The sequence below is a fragment of the Schistocerca gregaria genome, chromosome 8 (assembly GCF_023897955.1).
Source record: "Schistocerca gregaria isolate iqSchGreg1 chromosome 8, iqSchGreg1.2, whole genome shotgun sequence".
Taxonomy (NCBI): domain Eukaryota; kingdom Metazoa; phylum Arthropoda; class Insecta; order Orthoptera; family Acrididae; genus Schistocerca; species Schistocerca gregaria.
In genome coordinates this window covers 425,817,427-425,833,351 of record NC_064927.1, presented here as the reverse complement: position 1 = coordinate 425,833,351, position 15,925 = coordinate 425,817,427, and the positions used below count along the sequence as shown (strand labels likewise).

Sequence of the window (15,925 nt, the reverse complement as noted above, 5' to 3'; positions counted from 1 at the left end):
ATAGAGTTTAGAAAAAGGAAGATTTTGTTTTCTTTGTAAGGATAGCCCTAACCCTTAATTCCCATACTTCCCCTGGTATATAGGCAGCTCTCTGGGGTAGGTTTAGTTAGGAGCCAACGCCTGAAGTGGACCAGATTTTTTTGTTATAGGATGAAAAGTGGCGGTGGCACTTAAATAAAATGGTCAGCGGGACGGATTGGAAAAAAAAGAAAAAAAATCCACTATTGAGTTGTTTGTTCTGGTGATGGTTCGCGGCTTGCCACTTCCAAATTTTTTTTCCTAACATTAGCTTTTATGTTAGGATCTGGTACTTTATTATTAGTTTAATATAAGTATATACTATAATATTTTATGTTATGTAAATATAAGTTCACTCTTTTCTTGAGGAGTGACTTAATCTACAGGACAGTTCCTTGTATAAAGATATTTTGCTCCTTTCTCTTTTACGCTTCCTAATTCACGTGTTACAAAGATTCTGCTAATGGATAGGAACAGTGATCAAGTAAGACTGGCCTTGGGGTTTTACTAAAATGTGGGAATGATGAAATAATGTTTATCGTATGCGGGGAAGTATTCCAAATTTGTACCGCACTGCTTGTAACGGATCTTTTACAAGCCTGTGACCTCACTGATTGGACATGGTACTTTCCTTTTCGTGGACGATGTGTGATTTACGAACTATAAACATCCCTCAACTGCCGCTGGAGTGCGTTGCGATCGCTCGTACGACGTTGGGGGCTCACGTACCGTATGCACTAGTCGCACCGTTCCTGAGCGTTCAGCAGCACGTCGAACTTGGCACGCTCAACGTTAACGTTCGACAGCACGGTCCGTGTGCCGACGGCGTAACACTGGTGAGCCGCGACACTGCAATGCCGCGTGCCGTATGGACACGACTAGGCAGTCATTCGAGCAGCGACACGGGTCGCTGATCGGTAAATCCGTTGTAGAACGCGGGCTGACTTTTATGGCGAGGCGCCTTGGAATTAGCATCCCGGAAAGGGCGTGTTACTGTCACGATAATCTCTGGCGTGTTTCTCGTTCGGAAATTCGGGTTAGAGACTTCTCGGACTTGCTGAGGGAAATGAGAACAAAATATTTTCAGGTGATACCCATCCCTCAAAACGAACCGTCTCCGTTCTACAACGGTTTCAACACACATGTTTAACACATCCACGTCTGCTTGAGGAATTGAGTTAGACGTGACGCAGTACAGTTATTAGGTAAAAATTTGAAAGGAAACATAACAAATCCTCAGTCATTCTAAGATTTATTATACACTACTGAGCATTAAAATTGCTACACAACGAAGATAACGTGCTACAGACGCGAAATTTAACTAACAGGAAGAAGATGCTCTAATATGCAAATGATAAGCTCTTCAGTGCATTCACACCTGGCACACCTACAACGTGCTGACATGAGGAAAGTTTCCAACCGATTTCTCATACACAAGCAGCAGTTGACCGGCGTTGCCTGGTGAAGCGTTGTTGTGAGGCCTCATGTAAGGAAGAGAGATATATACCATCACGTTTCCGACTTTGATAAAGGTCGGATTTTACCCGATCGCGATTGCAGTTTATCGTATGGCAACATTGCTGCTCGCGTTCGTCGAGATCGAGTGACTGTTAGAAGAATATGGAATCGGTGGGTTCAGGAGTGTAATACGGGACACCATGCTGGATCCCAACGGCATCTTATCGCTAGCAGTCGAGATGACAGGAATCTTATCGGCATGGCTGTAACGGATCCTGCAGCCACGTCTCGATCCCTGGATCAACAGATGGGGACATTTGCAAGACAACAACCATCTGCACGAACAACCATCTGCAAGACGTCGTTTGCAGGAGCATGGACTATGAGTTCGGAGACCATGGCTGCGGCTACCCTTGACGCTGCATCACAGACAGGAGCGCCTGCGATGGTGTACTCAGCGACGAACCTGGGTGCACAAATGGCAAAACGTCATTTTTTCGGATGAATCAATTTTCTGTTTACAGCATTATGATGGTCGCATGCGTGTTTTTCGTCATCGCGGTGAAAGCACATTGGAAGCGTGTATTCGTCATCGCCATACTGGCGTATCACCCGGAGTGATGGTATAGGGTGCCATTGGTTACGCATCTCGGTCACCTCTTGTTCGCATTGACGGCACTTTAAACAGTGGACGCAACATATCAGATTTCTTACGACCCGTGGCTCTACCCTTTATTTGATCCATGCGAAACCCTACATTTCAGCAGGATAATGGACTACCGCATATTGCAGCTCCTGTACGGGCCTTTCTGGACTCAGGAAATGTTCGATTGCTGCCCTGGCCAGCACATTCTCCAGATCTCTCACCAACTGAAAACGTCTGGTCAATGGTGGCAGAGCAACTGGCTCGTCACAATACTCCAGTCACTACTCTTGATGAACTGTGGTATCGTGTTGAAGTTGCAAGGGCAGCTGAACCAGTACACGTCATCCACGCTCTGTTTGACTCAATGCTCAGGCGTACCAAGGCCGTTATTAAGGCCAGAGATGGTTGTTCTGGGTACTGATTTCTCAGGATCTATGCACCCAAATTGCGTTTAAATGTAATGTCGGTTCTAGTATAATATATTCGTCCAAGTAATACCCGTTTACCATCTGCATTTGTTCTTGGTGTAGCAATTTTAATGGCTAGAGGTGTATTAGACCATACCGCTTTGACAGTGGCAGAGAAATCACCTGCACAAGTTATTATTGCGCCACTGCTCTTCAGATTTAAAGCACTCCATCTTCAGGCCACAAGTGGCCCATCGGGACCATCCGACCGCCATGTCATCCTGAGCTGAGGGGGTGTGGTCAGCACACCGCTCTCCCGGTCGTTACGATGGCTTTCTTAGACCGGAGCCGCTACTATTCGGTGAGTAGCTCCTCGGTTTGCATCACGAGGCTGAGTGCACCCCTAAAAATGGCAACAGCGCATGGCGACCCAGATGGTCACCCATCCAAGTGCTGGCCACGCCCGACAGCTCTTAATTTCGGTGATCTGACGGGAACCGGTGTATCCACTGCGGCAATGCCGTTGCCTTCTCTTCAAATTAACCTTCATTAGCAACCACGCCATCGTTTACACTGTGACTGGTTGCTTCAAGGTCAGTATTTACTTCACATCAATGAAAGTAACGTACTGAAGTAGCCGACAGCAACGTGCCAGCAAGGAAGCTTCAGTATAAGCGTACAGTTAGTCATTAACAGTTTAGTAGTACCTGCGTACACACCGCCCTGCAGAGGCTGTGGTTTCCATCTGCAACGAGGTTTTGTAGTCGCGTCGTATCCAGAGCACATGCGCCTGCGTCATTTGATGGCCACTCCTATTGGAAATGTAACACTTTACAGGAATCCTCACCAGCGTCACTTCATCGCAGCTCCCTCGTGCGACGATGTCACTTTTCTGCTGGGATGCTGCGATGGGTACTGAGCTATCGCGGAGCCAATAATCCACACGTTTGTCACTCTGTGTAATAATTTCCATAATTACCAGGTGCGAAGACGCGGTGGTTCTTTCCTTTTCGTTGTGGTTGCCAAACTCAAAACAACTTGATGCTCAGCGAACGTGGGTGAATTGCGACTCACGGACACATCTGTCACTAGCGTACTAAATGGTCAAGGCAAGGATGCGATGGGGCTCCCGACCGTGACCCAGGAATAAGCTTTAATCGCCGAAACGGTCCGCTGAGAACCAGCCAAAACAGAGCTAAGAAATACTACATAGTAGGAGCAAGCAGCCCCTGTACAATAGCTGCTTGTGGACGCAAAGTCTTCGTTCCTTTCACCACAGAAATGGTATTTATGTTTCGTTTCTTTAATAATGGCTACTAATGCTTGTAAAAGGTTGACTTGCATTCCCACCTAATGTGTTTGGTTGCACACTTGGGCGGTTACCTACACCACTGTACATAAATTTCGAAGTTGTACGCCACAAAAAAATTACAGAAAAGCTTGAAACATGGACTCACAGAGGACAGGCTTTATGCACTAAAAGCAGCTAAACTGAGGATAGTGGAGCCACAAACGAGGACAACTCAATTAAAAAAAGATTAGCCAATGGGGATTCTGTTGCTTTTGGTATGTGTATCGTTTATTTCCCGGTGTAAGGAGATCTCTACAATCCACATTGATGTACACTCTAAGAAAGAAAGAAAGAAAGAAAAAAGGAAAGACACACCAGGAAGGAATTGTCAGAATGGGACGAAAATCGGTGGATGTGATGTATATGTAGAGAAAAATAAATGTCCTTTTCATTTATTATAATGTTGTTCTACCAAGAACCAACGGAAGTTTCAGTTAACATGATAAAAATAATTGAACGGAAAGATTGTTAACATGTTAAAAATAACTGAACGGAATGGACAGTGTCTTGAAAGGAGGATATAAGATGAACAACAACAAAAGCAAAACGAGGATAATGGAATGTAGTCGAATTAAGTCGGGTGATGCTGAGGGAATTAGATTAGGAAATGAGACACTTAAAGTAGTAAAGGACTGTTGCTATTTGGGGAGCTAAATAATTGATGATGGTTGAAGTAGAGAAGATACAAAATGTAGACCTGCAATGGCAATGGAAGCGTTTCCGAAGAAGAGAAATTTGTTAACATCGAGTACAGATTTCAGTGTCAGGAAGTCGTTTCTGAAAGTATTTGTATGGAATGTAGCCATGTATGGAAGTGAAACATGGACGATAAATAGTTTGGACAGGAATAGAATAGAAACTTTCGAAATTTGGTGCTACAAAAGAGTGCTGAAGATTAGATGGGTAGATCACATAACTAATGAGGAGGTATTGAACAGAATTGATGAGAAGTGGAGTTTGTGGCACAACTTGACTAGAAGAAGTGATCGGCTGGTAGAGCATATTCTGAGGCGTCAAGGGATCACCAATGTAGTATTGGAGGGCAGCGTGGAGGGTAAAAATCGTAGAGGGAAACCAAGAGATGAATACACTAAGCAGATTCAGGACGATGTAGGCTGCAGTACGAACTGGGAGATGAAGCAGCTTGCACAGGATAGAGTAGCATGAATCAAACCAGTCTCTGGACTGAAGACCACAACAACAACGGATGACTTATTCAGGAGAACGAGTGTCACAAACTGAGCAAGTCAGTAACGAGTTTGTCCGCCTCTAGTCCTTTAGCCATGCAAGCAATTATTCGGTTTGGCAGTGATCGATAGACTTGTTGGATGTCCTCCTGAGGGAAATCGTGTCAGATTCCGTCCAATTGGCGCGTTACACGGTCAAAGTCCAGAGCCTTCTCCAAACGTTCTCGGCTAGGGAGGGATCCAGTAGCCTTCCTGGCCAAGCTGGGTTTTGACAAGCAAGAAGCCAAGCAGCAGAAACTGTCGTTATGTGCGGGCGGGCAAAAACAGGGGTCCTGATGTGAAAGGAAATGGCACCTCAGACTATGTTGGGCTGTATGGTGGGCGCCAGTCCTCCCAGCGGCTCCAGACACATCTTCGGCGTCTAATCTCATTAACTGTTGTAGATTCGTCTTCAGTAATGAATCCTGCTTCGAACTAAGTCCCGATGACCAGCGAGGATGTGTCTGGATACGCTTCAGAGAGCGGTGGGAACCAACGTAGCTGGCATCCACTACAGAGGCTGACAGCCATGATTGGTGGTCTGCGGCACCCTTACTGCACAACGGTACGTCGACGATATTTTTCGCCCTGTTTTGTTACCCTTGATGGCGAGCCATCCTCGGGTTACATTTCAGTAAGACAACGCCCACGTGCAAACGGCGAGAGTTTCTACTGCCTGTCTTCGTGCTTGCGAAACTCTACCTTGTCCAGCAAAGTCGCTGGATCTCTCACCGATTAAGAACGTTTGGAGCATTATAGGTATGGTTCTCCAACCCTCTCGGGATTTGTACAATCTGATGCGCCAGTTGGTCAGAATTTGACAGAATAACCCTGAGGAGGACATCTAACAACTCTATCAGGCAATGCCAAGCCGAATAATTGCTCGCGAGAGGTGGATGAACACGTTATTGGCTTGCTCAGTTTGTGAACCCATTTCGTCTGAATAAATAACACAATTTTTCTGAAACTGTAATCATTCGTTTTTCTGTACATGTACATCACATCTACCGATTTCCGTCCCATTCGCAGAAATCCTTCGTGATGCGTCGTTTTTCGTTTTGTCCTGTATTCTATGTGCTTTGTAAGTCGCTGTGCAGTGCAAAAAATGGTTCACATGGCTCTGAGCACTATAGGACTTAACATCTGAGGTCATCAGTCCCCTAGAACTTAGAACTACTTAAACCTGACTAATCTAAGGACATCACACACATTCCTGCCCAAGGCAGGATTCGAACCTGCGATCGTAGCGGTCGCGTGGTTCCAGACTGAAGCGCCTAGAAGCGCTCGGTCACAACGGCCGGCTGCAGTGCATGACGGTGAGTAATTTATACCATTTTTAGCAGTTATCTGTCGTTTCATTTCGCGTATGGAGCGAGGAAAAAAAATTCATTTCTCTGTATGAGTCGTTATTTGTGTTGTCTTATTCTCATGACCGTTACACGAGGTAGAAGGAAAGCAGAATAATTCAGGCAAAAGCTTCGTCGTTCTCTGGTTCGCTAAATTTATTTATGAGGATTTCGCCAGATAGACTTTTCTCCCAAAGATTCCAATTTTAGGTTCTATGAGCCATTCTCTTAGCTTTCAGTAGCGGACACAGCAGCCTTTTACGACGCTAGCGGCTACGTGAGGAGTTGAGGCGCCGAAGTGGGCCGCCGTCAACTCTAAAAAGTGGGAGTTCTGTCCAGATTAGTCTCCACCTGCGCACGAGCATCCAACCTAGGTTCCTCTAGACAATAGTGCCGTCAGTGAGTAATCAGATGTTGATGCTGGCCCTGTCTGATAAATCGTTCATATATATTGACAACGCAAGCAATCATATTATTGTTCATCGGGACAAGGCAGAATTTACTTTTCTTCGTGCTGAATATCCGCGGTGTACTGGGTGTTACCGCTCTGAAGCTCTTCGAGACGGTCATGCATAAATGTAAAAGTAATTCGTATGACCGTATCTTGGTTTTTAATAAAGAATTTCATACAATATCGGACACTATCGGAATTCTACGAACGATCAAGTTGAAGAATGAGATTTTCACTCTGCAGCGGAGTGTGCGCTGCGCTGATATGAAACTTCCTGGCATATTAAAACTGAATGCAGAACCGAGACTCGAACTCGGGACCTTTGCCTTTCACGGGAAAGTGCTCTACCTTCTGAGTTCTGCAAGATTCGCAGGAGAACTTCTGTGAAGTTTGGAAAGTAGGAGACGAGGTACTGGCGGAAGTAAAGCAATGAGGACGGGGCGTGATGCCGGAACGCTAGCTCAGCGTGTTCGGTCAGAGGGCCGATTGTCCTCTGTAATAAAAAAAAAAAACTGTGTGAAGGAATCAACGGTCAACTGTAACAGATGTCATGTGACGTCCGCCCAGACGAAACGAAAGGAGCAATGCCGAAAAAAAAGATGGTAGAGCTCTTGTCCGCGATAGGCAAAGGTCCCGAGTTCGAGTCTCGGTCCGGCACACAGTTTTAATGTGCCAGGAAGTTTTTAACAGTCTAGTTGTTCACCTGAATTTGATATTTACAAAATATCGTGTACGAATATAGCAAGCCGTGTTTCACACCGGCATTATTCCCTAAGCCTGCGTTGATTCTTTGATTCCCACACAGTAAGTAAATTTCCTTATATTGGAAGGGTCAGTTGCCAGTATTTAGAAAAAGCGTCGAAATTCAGTACGACTGAGGAATCTGCGTCCATTTTTTAGTGCCACCGCGTTTCGTGCACAGCTAGTTTGGATGCGTACCGCCTGACGGGGATAGTAACATTATTTACTGAACCGTCAGAGCGTACTACGTGTACAGCGTCTGTGTCAGAGATCGGTTGTGTGTTACCCAGTTGCAGCCGGACGCGTCGCCTGATAGGCAGGGCTACTATGCCGCGAGGCGGCGTCCCGTTTCACCCTCTGCCTGCTCTTCATTAACGACACAGCCGGGGTGGAGGTAATAATGTGATAATCTCTCTGTCATGGAACACAGACACCAAAACAAGTGTGTGAGGGGGGGGGGGGGGGGGGGGGGGGAAGTGGGCTGTTACGAAACGATAAATTCGGGTACAGGACGATGACATCGTTAGAGAGTTGCACATGACCGGTATCTGCTGCAAACGTCGGCAGATGACATTAAAGGTGTTGTTGTGGTCTTCAGTCCGGAGAGTGCTTAGATGTGCCTCTCCAGGTTAGCCTGTCGCGTGCAAGCCTCACCGTTTCTGCGTAATGCCCCACGCGCACGCATTTCAACCTCTTTACTGTCTTCACATTTAGTCGCCCCTCCGCAATTTCTACTCCCTCCCCCCCACCCACCCACCCACTTCCTTTCTTTACAAAATGACTGTTTCTTCATGTTGAAAAGTTATGACACAGTGACAAAACAATTTTCAGCGGTCCAGATTGCTTTATTATAATTCCAATAACGGATCGCAATATTCATTTGTTATCAGTTTATTTATTTCGGTTGGTAATGACTATCTTTAGACACGGAGGCAGCCTAATTTACAATCGCACTCCTAACAACGTGAATGTAAAGCAGAAATCACTATAAAACTAATATACCTAGTATAGAACGTATCACTATGTGAATAGAAACCTTTTGCAATCTACATAACACGCCACTACATGTGATGATGCAGTCAAAATCGTTAGCCATTTCGGCTTCGTAAAACAAATAAAACGGTGGTATGTACAGAGCGCCATTGAAGCGTACATACTCTACATGAAGAAAGAGACAAGTACACTGAGGTGCCAAAGCCATGGGATACCTGCTAAGATCGTCCATGGGATACCTGCTAAAATCGTCCATGGGATACCTGCTAAAATCGTCAGTGGGATACCTGCTACAGTCGTCCATGGGATACCTGCTAAAATCGTCAACGGGATACCTGCTAAAATCGTCCATGAGAAACCTGCTAAAATCGTCAGTGGGATACCTGCTAAAATCGTCCATAGGATATCTGCTAAAATCGTCCGTGGAATACCTGCTAAAATCGTCTGTGGGATACCTGCTAAAATCGTCAACGGGATACCTGCCAAATTCGTCAACGGAATACCTGCCAAAATCGTCCATGGGCTACCTACTAAAATCGTCAATGGGACACCTGCTAAAATCGTCCATGGGTTACCTGTTAAAATCGTCCATGGGTTACCTGTTAAAGTCGTCCATGGGACACCTGTTAAAATCGTCCATGGCATACCTGCTAAAATCATCCATGGGATACCTGCTAAAATCGTGTCGCATTTCCTTTTGTCCAACGAAGTAGACCATCTCCACATGCCACAGACTCAACAAGAAGTTGGAAGTCCACTGCAGAAACATTGAACCTACTGCTTCTATAGCCGTCCATAATTGCGAGAGTGTTGCCGGTGCAAGCGGGAGTGTCGTCGGTGTAGTACTGCATACACGAAATAATCTGTCGATTATATCCCATAAATGTTCGTTGGGATTCATATCGAAAAACTACGAACAGGCCATGAATGCCCAACGGTATCGACCTTCCGCCGTGTCATCAGCCCATAGTCGTCAATGGATGCCGATATGGATGGGCGCGTGGACAGCACACCGCTCTCCCGGCCGTATGTCAGTTTACGACACCGGAGCCGCTACTTCTCAATCAAGTAGCTCCTCAGTTTTGCCTCACAAGGGCTGAATGCACCCCGCTTGCCAACAGCGCTCGGCAGACCGGATGGTCACCCATCCAAGTTCTAGCCCAGCCCAACAGCGCTTAACTTCGGTTATCTGACGGGAACCGGTGTTACCACTGCGGCAAGGCCGTTGGCGGGTGGTCAGATCATTCACCCCGAATGTTCTTCAAACCAATCGCGAACAATACCGGTCCGATGGTATCCTTAAATATTCCACCGTTTCCATCGTTATTTGGGAACACGAAGTCCATGAATGGCTGCAAATAGTCTCCATGTAGCCGAACATAATTTCCAGTCAATGATAGGCTCAGTTGCACCAGAGGATCCAGTCCATTCCACGTAAACATGGCCCGCACCATTATGGAGCCACAGAGTCTTCGGTTCACGGCTTGGTGGGGTCTGCACCACACTCGTACGCTACCATAAGCTCTTACCAGCTGAAATCGGGACTCGTATCACCAGGCTACGGTTTTCCCGCCGTCTGGGGTACAACCGATTATGGTTACGAGCCCAGGAGGGGCGTTGCAGGCGATGTCGGTCGTGCTGTTAGCAATGGCACTCACGCAAGTCGTCTGCTGTCGTAACCCACCAAAGCCAAATTTTCCCACATTGGCCCAACGGATGCGTTCGTCACACATCCCACATTGATTTTTGCGCACATTTCACGCAGTGTTCCCTGTCCCTTGGCACTCACAACTCAACGCCAACGACGCTGTTCTCAGTCGTTAATTGAAGGCCATCTGCCACTGCGTTGTCCGTGGTGAAAGGTGATGCCTGTAATCTGGGATTTTCAGCACACTCTCGACACTGTGGATCTCGGAATATTGAATTCCCTAACGATTTCTGAACCTGAATATCCCATACGTCTAGCTCCAAATACGACTCCGCGTTTAATGTCTGTTCATTCCCGTCGTACATACATACTCCGCAATCCACCATACGGTGCGTGGCGGAGGGAACCTCCTACCACAACTAGCATCTTCTCTCCCTGTTCCACTGCCAAACAGAACGAGGGAAAAATGACTGCCTATATTCCTATGTACGAGCCCTAATCTCTCTTATCTTTGTGGTCTTTCCGCGAAACATAAGTTGGCTGCAGTAAAATTGTACCACAGTCCGCCTCAAATGCTGGTTCACTAAATTTCCTCAGTAGCGATTCACGAAAAGAACGTCTCATTTCCTCCAGAGACTCCCCCCCCCCCCCCCCCCCCCCCCGAGTTCCTGAGGCATTTCCGCAACACTCGCGTAATGATCAAACCTACCAGTAACAAATCTAGCAGCCAGCCTCTGAAATGCTTCTATGTCCTCCCTCAATCCGACCTGATAGGGATCCCAAAGGCTCGAGCAGTACTCAAGAATAGGTCGTATTAGTGTTTTATAAGCGGTCTCCTTAACAGATGAACCACATCTTCCCAAAATTCTACCAATGAACCGAAGACGACTATCCGCCTTCCCCACAACTGCCATTACATGCTTGTCCCACTTCATATTCAAACATTACGGGATTCTTTTTCCTATTCATCTGCATTAATTTATAGTTATCTATATTTAGAGCTAGCTGCCATTCTTTACTCCAATCACAAATCCTGTCCAAGTCATATTGTATCCTCCTACAGTCACTCAACGACGACACCATCCCATACACCACAGCATCATCAGCCAACAGCCGCACATTGCTATCCACCCTATCCAAAAGATCATTTATGTACATAGAAAACAACAGCGGACTTACCACACTTCCCTGGGGCACTCCAGATGATAACCTCACTTCCTATGAACACTCACCATCGAGGACAACGTACTGGGTTCTATTACCTTAGAAGTCTTCGAGCCACTCACATATTTGGGAACCAATCCCATATGCTCGTACCTTAGTTAGGAATCTGCAGTGGGTCACGGAGTCAAACGCTTTCCGGAAGTCAAGGAATACGGCATCCGTCTGATACCCTTCATCCAAGGTTCACAAGTTATCATGTGAAAAAGGGCGAGTTGCGTTTCGCAGGTGCGATGCTTTCTAAAGCCGTGCTGATGCATGGACAGCAACTTCTCTGTCTCAAGGAAATTCATTATATTCGATCTGAGAATATGTTCGAGAATGCTGCAACAAACCGATGTTAAGGATATTGGTTTGTAATTTTGAGGATTCATCCTTCTACCCATCTTATATGGAGGCGTCACCTGCACTTTTTCCAGTCGCTCGGGACTTTACGTTGGGCAAGAGATTCGTGATAAATGCAAGCTAAGTAAGGAGCCAATGAAGTAGAGTACTCTCTGTAAAACCACGTCGGAAACTTTTTCACGTGAATCATGTCAGTACAAATGACAGCTCCGCAGCTGCACTGCCATTTTATAAGTTGTGTACGCCATACTACCGTCTCTCTCTCTCTCTCTCTCTCTCTCTCTCTCTCTCTCTCTCTGTGTGTGTGTGTGTGTGTGTGTGTGTGTGTGTGTGTGTGTGTGTGTGTGCATATCGCTATCCGATGACTTTTGTCACCTCGGAGTGTATTGTGTTGCAGTGCAAGAAACGTGCCTTCCATCCAAGCCCGCTAGTATCGCCGCTGCACTTCAGTTTACTCGACTTAAAAAGGAGTACGTTCCTTATGCTCGAGTATATAAAAACTTTGTTCACGTTTTATAAAAGGAAATATAGAAGCTAAAACGGAAATGCTGTTGCTTACACTTCATGCAGCAAAATTTAATGCGAAAGGGTGCTTTATTAAAACAAACAACTACGTTAGAACTTTACATAATCTATTTACGCAGTCGAACCAAAGTAATTGCAGAAGAGAATACAGCTCACTATTGAAAACATTATCAAATGTGAACAATGCGCTCATGCATCGCGCTCACATTGTAGGTAGATTGTTTAGGTTTTTATGTTGGTAACGCCACGTAATGTTTTTATGTTAGTAACGCCACGTAGCGCTCTGTATAAAAATCACTGACTGTGCTGTGTGCAATCTGTGGCTAGTTGGCATTGTTGGAATATTCGCCATTGTAGTGTTGGGCAGTTGGATGGTAACAGCGCGTAGCGTTGTGCAGTTGGAGGTGAGCCGCCAGCAGTGGTGGATGTGGGGAGAGAAATGGCAGAATTTTGAGAGCGGACGATCTGGACGTGTGTCCGTCCGAAAAAGGAAATTTGTAAGACTGGCTGTCATGAACTGATGTATATATTATGACTTTTAAACACTATTAAGGTAAATACATTGTTTGTTCTCTACCAAAATCTTTCATTTGCTAACTATGCCTATCAGTAGTTAGTGCCTTCATTAGTTAGAATCTTTTATTTAGCTAGCAGTATTGGCGCTCGCTGTATTGCAGTCGTTCGAGAAACGAAGATTTTTTTGAGGTAAGTGTTTCATGAAAGGTAATAGGCTATTGTTAGTCAGTGCCATTATTTTGTAGGGACTATTGAAAGATAGATTGCGTTGCGCTAAAAAAAATATTGTGTGTCAGTTTAGTGATGATCAGAAGAAGTAAAGAGAGAAATGTCGGAGTACGTTCAGTTTTGCTCAGCTGTTTGAAAATCAAACAACGTAAGAGGTTTACCAGCACTGTCATTGATAAATTTTCTAAGGGGATGTTTCAACCTGACGGCATCTCGCACTAAACCACTGGCACAATAGTAAAATGCAGTTGGACGCCACAGCATTCCTTCATGTACCCATTACTAAAGTCTCGCTTACTGCATTCCCCAGGAAGCATCGTATCAGCCAATCTCTCCTGTACGTCAAATTGTGCTACATATTTGCTTTCACCCCTATTCGGTTCAGTACCTTCACATGAGCTATTCGATATACCTATCTAATGTTCAGCAGTCTACTCCAACATCACATTTTGAAAACTTCTCTCTCTTCTTCCCTAAACCGTTTATCGTGCACTTTTCACTTCTGTACAAGCTAAGCCCCACACCTTCAGAAAAGACTTCCTAACACTCCAATTTATAGTAAATACTAACAAATTCCTCCTAATCAGGAATAACTTTTTTGCTGTTGCCAGTTTGCATTATATATCGTCTCTAGTTCGGCTGTCGTCTTTCATTTTCTGCTCAAATAGCAAATCTCAATATTTACTTAGTACTTTTAGTGTATTTCCTGTTCATAATCCCTCAGAATCATCTAATGTAATGCGACTACATTCCGTTACCCTTCTTTTATTTCTTTGATTGTTCATCTTATGCTCTCTTTTCAAGGACACTAAGCATTTCATTCAGCTGTCGTCCAAGTCATTTGCCGTCAGTGACCAAACGTCATCGACACGCCTCAGAGTTATTAGTCCTATTTCCCTGAACTTTAATTATCCGTATCACGATTCACAAGAAGAACCCGAAGGTAATATACTTCACACACGGAAGAGGTCACCGTCATAACACACTTTCGGTCTACTCTTGAGTATTGTCCGTCATTGTAGGTAATTAATGGGAGAAGTACGAGATATTCAAAGGAGAGGTGCACAGTTCAAAAAATGGCTCTGAGCACTATGGGACTTAACTTCTGAGGTCATCAGTTTCCTAGAACTTAGAACTACTTAAACCTAACTAACCTAAGGACATCACACACATCCATGCCCGAAGCAGGATTCGAACCTGCGACTGTAGCGGTCGCGCGGTTCCAGACTGAAGACCCTAGAACCGCTCGGCTACACCGGCTAGCTGCACAGCTCACCGTGGTTTGTTTAATCATCGTGAGCGTACCACAGAACTGCTCATAAAACTGCAACGCGAGAAGTGACAAGGCAGGCGATGTACATCACTTAGAGCCCAGCTCGCGAATTTCAGCGGGCCCCCGATTCTAAACGAGTCACAAAGCATACCGCTTCATTCAGCATGTCTCTCGCGTAAGTACCATCATATAAACTTAAGAAAATTCGTACTCATATGAAGGGGTTAGGATAGCGTTGTTTCGCGTCTGATTCTGCGAATGCAGTAGGAAGCGGGTGGCGAGAGAGGAGTGGGGGTGGAGAGATACGATACACTACTACTGTAAGTTCCCTCCACCGCAGAACGCATGCTGGCCTGTGTCTTACTACACATGTAGATTATATTAAAGTCAGGCGACTGAAAAGGTCGCAGTCTCCTAAAATGGTTTCCGTGACTACAGATGTTACTCTTCCTTCCGTAATCGTAGTTGCCAGCGAAAATAACGGCAGGAGCATACATACTGTGGCAGTTATTGCACTTAGCTTCTCAGCTGGAAGGTATTTCCGCTGTACGCTTCTCTCGATATTCTCTATATCTATGCACGCGCTGCGGAAATAAGCACTATAAGAACATAGTCATTGGACCATTTTACATACTTCCATTTCTATTTGCCTGCGTTTTATGACGCAGCTGTGAATCCTCTTCCTTGTGGTCAACTCGGTTCGAATAGCTTTAGCCATAGCAGCTCTATACGGCTGTTTTGTTTATACAGTTACCGTAGCACTAGTTTCGTTGATGCTCTGTCTTCCAGGCACCTATAAAGACCACCATCCACATTGATGACACTGGTCTTCCTACAGGAGATGACGACCTTCATTAATTTCGTCCTGTTAGTTTCGGAAAGTTTGTCCTCCATTATCATCTTTGACCAACAGTTTTCACATACGTTTATTTGGTTCAAATGACTCTGAGCACTATGAGATCATCAGTCCCAGAAAACTTAGAACTAATTAAACCTAACTCACCTAAGAACATCACTCACATCAATGCCCCAGGCGGGATTCGAACCTGCGACCGCAGCGGTCGCGCGGTTCCAGACTGAAGCGCCTAGAGACCGCTCGGTCACAACGCCCGTCTTAAGTTTATTTCGTATCATGCAACAGGTTAGTGGATACGCACAATTTGCTCTCGTTGGAAGTGTGTAAGATCCGATATGACAGATGACATATATGCTATCGTGGCGGTACTGCTCTGGAGAGGCTGTGGAAGCAGGTGAAAAGGAAAAGCGGCAACACAAAAAAAAAGGTTCAAATGGCTCTGGGCACTATGGGACTCAACTGCTGTGGTCATTAGTCCCCTAGAACTTAGAACTACTTAAACCTAACTAACCTAAGGACATCACACACATCCATGCCCGAGGCAGCATTCGAACCTGCGACCGTAGCAGTCGCACGGTTCCGGACTGCGCGCCTAGAACCGCGAGACCACCGTGGCCGGCCACGACAACACAGGGCTACTGATAGCCCGGGTGGCAATCTCGGGAAACGAGCTGTT

The 15,925-nt window shown here is 45.6% G+C and overlaps 1 protein-coding gene and 2 pseudogenes across 1 annotated transcript in view; all 3 read right to left on the bottom strand.

The window, feature by feature from the left end:
* Positions 1-15,925, bottom strand: part of LOC126285225 (pro-neuregulin-2, membrane-bound isoform-like) — a 772,532-nt gene that overhangs the window by 648,720 nt on the left and 107,887 nt on the right. The gene's annotated exons all lie outside the window — the stretch shown is intronic.
* Positions 2,940-3,057, bottom strand: LOC126285477 (5S ribosomal RNA; annotated as a pseudogene).
* LOC126285496 (5S ribosomal RNA) lies at positions 9,750-9,867 on the bottom strand (annotated as a pseudogene).